The sequence below is a fragment of the Setaria viridis genome, chromosome 9, assembly GCF_005286985.2.
Source record: "Setaria viridis chromosome 9, Setaria_viridis_v4.0, whole genome shotgun sequence".
NCBI classification, from domain to species: Eukaryota; Viridiplantae; Streptophyta; class Magnoliopsida; order Poales; family Poaceae; genus Setaria; species Setaria viridis.
Genome location: NC_048271.2, coordinates 15,767,331 through 15,771,890, shown reverse-complemented (window position 1 = coordinate 15,771,890; position 4,560 = coordinate 15,767,331). Strand labels below are relative to the sequence as shown.

The window sequence follows — 4,560 nt, the reverse complement described above, 5'->3', positions numbered from 1 at the left end:
AGCCAAGAGGGTGGAACTGGCCGAGCAGGAGAAGCGAGCAGGCAAGAAAAAACAAAAGGTTAACATGGACTCGACACCAAGGAATGTAGAAGCCACAAACACTGAAGATGTCATAGAGATTGCAGCTCCAGAATCCGAAGCAAGAAAAAGGCCACAGGGTGTGAAGAAGGCAAAAGAAGCTCTTAGATGAGGAGGTGGCAAAGCTTGCATGGAGGCTTTGGACAAAATGTGGGCGAAGAAGGAGGCTTTTCACATGGAGAGAGAGAAGAAGAAAGAGGAGAGGTTCCTGGCTTCACTTGAGGTAGAGAAGAAGCGACTCACATTAGAAGAAAAAAAAGCTGAAGCGGACTTGATCAAAGAGGAAAAAGAAATAATGCCAATGGACATGAGCTCCCTTACCCCACTGCAGAAGCAGTACTACGAGACGATGTAGCAGAAGATCATCGCTCGGCGTTTGGCAAATTATTAGTTCATGTTATTTAATAATTTGAGGAATCAGTAAACATTTGTTTTTTTTTGTGTTTCAGAGAACCTTTTATTTACATGTGATTGAGACAACCTTTTATTGAAAGTACTATGTAGCTAATATAAATCTTGATGATGGTTCCATAGGTGCTCGATGAGGTCTTCTTTCAACTGGAAATGTGTTTCCTGGTCTCTGATCCTTTTATGAGCATCAATAAATTCAACAAGTGTTCGAGTAGCCTGGCCACGAGAAGGTTCCACATTTTGACCACCATAATCGAACCGCTCAGTAGGGTCGACGAATCCTTCATCTTCAACAATCATATTGTGCATGATCACACAAGCCCTCATGATCAATCCAAGTGTCTCTATGTCCCACAAGCGAGCTGGTCCTCGAACAATGGCGAACCTAGATTGCAAAACCCCAAAGCTCTTTCGACATCCTTTCTCGCTGCTTCCTGTGCTTTGGCAAAATATTTCTTCTTGTTCCCCATAGGTAGAGAGATGGACTTGACTAAAGTAGCCCATGAGGGGTATATACCATCTGCTAGATAATAACTCATAGTGTAATCATGACCATTAATGGTGTAGTTCACATCTGGAGCTCTACCCTCCGCCAGGTTCGCAAATAAAGGAGACCGGTGAAGGACATTGATGTCATTATGAGACCCAGGCATTCCAAAAAAGGCATGCCATATCCAAAGGTCGTTCGAAGCCACAGCTTCTAAAATGATAGTGGACTTCTCCACATGCCCCTTGTACTGACCCTAAGATTCTACTGGACAATTCTTCCACACCCAATGCATACAGTCGATGGACCCTAACATTCCAGGAAAACCATTTTTCTCACCGAGTGCCATTTAGCGTGCTGTGTCGGCCTCATTGGGATGTCTCAGGTACTCATCTTCAAATAAATCAACAACTGCAGCAACAAACCTACGTAGGCTCTCAAGTGCAGTACTTTCACCAATGCGAACATACTCATCTGTAGCATCAGCAGGAACCCCATATGTGAGCATACGAAATGCAGCAGTGACTTTTTGGAAGCAACTTAATCCAAGTACATTGGCCGCATTTCTTTTTTGCACAAAGTAATCATCATGTGACTCAACAGCATTCATTATGCGTACGAAAAGCTCCCTACTCATCCTGTACCTGAAGAAAATAAACAAAATTTCAACAAGACATATAATAGTTAAGTGCATAGTACAGGGCTAATGAAAGGTGAATGAACACCAACTTCCGACAGAATAAATGTGGTCGATACGTCGGATTATCCGCCCAATAATCTTGAAACATCCTTTGATGGCCGCCTTCTCTATCTCGATAAATAACAACATGGCTAGGGACAGAACCACCGTGTCTTCATTTATGTCCCGAAAACGTTTGCACAATTCGAGCAGCTGTGATGATGAAATAATCATCGTCATCTAAAGATGAATCGTCATCCAATTCTCTTTGGAGAAGTGATTTGTAAGCAATCATGACGTAGACTAACCCGCCTGCAAATGACAATTGTGCAGCTGAGAACATCAAACAATCTATACAGGATCCCAGCCGCAAGTTATTGATCTAAGAAGCACGAACCTTGGATACCTGCAGTGCCTGACTGGGAGGACGGCGGCCGGCTGCAAGGAAGATCCGGCGTCCTGGCGACCTCTCATGGACTGGCAAGCTGGAAGGAAGATCCCGTCCGTGGCTTCCGTGGCTTCCTAGAGACCAGCACCAGCGGCGACCTCGGGGAACCCTTGTCCGCGACCTAGCGACGCCACGACCAAGAAACCACGCGACACCTCCCGCGTGACCAGGCGACGCCACCAAGAGAAAAGGCGCGGGCAAAAATACGTGTGGGTCCACAATTTTGGGTTTTGGGAAACAAAATTTGCCAAACTGTTGGACATGAGATCTTTTTTCCCTCCCCATATTATTTTGGGAGTTGGCAAACAACAAGATTTTGGAAACGAAAATTGCCAAACTGTTGGAGATGCTCTAATCATGATATATTTGCGCATTCTCATCTTGACACCCTGTGCTGTTACAATGAAAACAATCTGTGTGGCCAGATTATATTGTTTGAGTAGGAAGGTGTTCATCTGTCAGTAATCTAGCTGAACAATCACATTGAGGCAAAAATTAAAGAATCACACGCTGATCATGCATTCAATCTAATAGGTCACAATTGAAGCTAATCTGCTACATCTACCAAAGTTTCTCTTATTGCAAGATCAGCACCGGGGTGCTTTTTTCTTCTGCTGGCACAGCGGCCACTACTAGAGAACTGACTTTAGATCCCACCCCTTTAGTCTCGGTTTAATTTCGGTCCGGGAGAAAAGAGGGTGTGCCACGGTTGGCTGGAATGGGGCGCACCTTTACTCTCGGTTCTTTTTTTTGCAACCGGGACTACAGGCCACCCTTTAGTTTCGGTTAAAACAGCTAGTTTCCGGACACCGACGGCGCCACCCTTTACCCCCGGTTGGATCCACCAACCGGGACAAAAGATCCAACCTTTTATCCCGGTTGGATTTTCCAACCAGGATAACCGGTTTACTCCCGGTTGGTAATTCAAACCGGGATAAAATGTTGGATCTTTTGTCCCGGTTAGCGTTACCAACCGGAAGTAAACACCAACCAAGACAAAAGCTCTAATCTTTTGTCCCGGTTTGATTTACCAACCGGGATAAAATCTTATCTACAGGAGGGACCACTCCTCCAGCCCGAGCCACTCCACTCCACAAAGACAGAGAAGCTCATCCTCTCCATGGCGCCGAAGCAAGCCTAGGGGGGGTGCTGCTGAATTTTTTTTCCTCATTTCCGTGGGGATTTCACTCATGCAAAGTGTTGTGAAGGTTAGCTACTTCATGCTCCGTTCATTTATTGTTGTTAAGCTTTGTTTTATACTTTAGAGAGGGAGAAAAATGAGTTTGTTTGTTGTTAAGCATGTAGAGGATTTGTATTTATACATGTTTTTGTATAATCTGTACATTGGTGGCTGGCACAAAAGGTTGGTTTGGTTCACTCATGAATAGTTATACAGTGTGCAACTGGGGTGGTCCAGTTTATAATCTAGGCAATTTAGTGTATGCATGCCAAGCATTTTATATGAAATCAAAAGCAATTTTATATGGTTCATATCATGCAAGTTTTTCTATTCTTGTTTATCATTTCTGGCATATGCATGCTTCTCCACATGCAAGTTAAATGGTTCCATGCATTTAATTTCTCATGCTCAGAAGGCGATTATATGATCATGTGGTAGGTAATAAAATGGACAGGAGCATGCAAATTTTTTATGTTGTGGATTTGTGCAAAAATAAGTTCAGTAGGCAATTATATGGTCCATATCATGCAATTTTTTGGTTACGAACAAGCAAATCAATCCAATTGCCAACGCAATTTCAGATGACCATTTTTTTACTTTTTCTGGGTGCTTCTGTTGATTATCATGATACACAAACTAGCTTTTCACTTCATCCAACATATTTTTGTTTGTTTGACCTTTTTATTATGTGTTACATGCTAACTGATTTGGTTCATTTTTCTCATTGTAGTGGCAGGTCATGAAAGGAGCTCATCAGCTATGCAAATGTGGGAGGCAAATCAGTTAGTGTAAATAGCATATTGTAAAAAAAAAATTTGCAAATTAGGTTCATGTACTTGCGTATGAGAAAATTTGGGACCTGTGCTTTTTTCTGTGAATGTGTGAGTTTTTCTTGCTGGATGAATCACTTTTTGTGTGCATCGGTAGTAATCTGCTGGGAAAATTGCACGGCCTGATAGATACCACGTGTTGCTCATCCGAAGGCTCTGTGCGTACCAGCACTGAGCGGTTATACTGTAAAAGGAAAGCTGGGCTCGATTTGTTTACGATTGTGAACCGTGTTTCCAAATATAATAGGAAGATGGGGGACACAGGAGCAGGCAGGAATTTAACACATGTCGAAAATACCATCTCGATACTTTGTGCATATAGCGGTTACAAGTAGTACTACGGTACATTTATTTAAACTGTATGGTAAAGAAAATAAAGTCGTGTGCTTTTCACTACTCGGTGCACTGGCTGATAAGAATCGGCCAAATCTCGGCCAGCGCTTGTTC

General features: G+C 43.0%; 1 pseudogene; it reads right to left on the bottom strand.

Annotated features, from left to right (window-relative positions):
* Positions 1–582: 582 nt before the first annotated feature.
* Positions 583–1,779, bottom strand: LOC140221488 (protein ALP1-like; annotated as a pseudogene).
* Between the last annotated feature and the right edge of the window lie 2,781 nt (positions 1,780–4,560).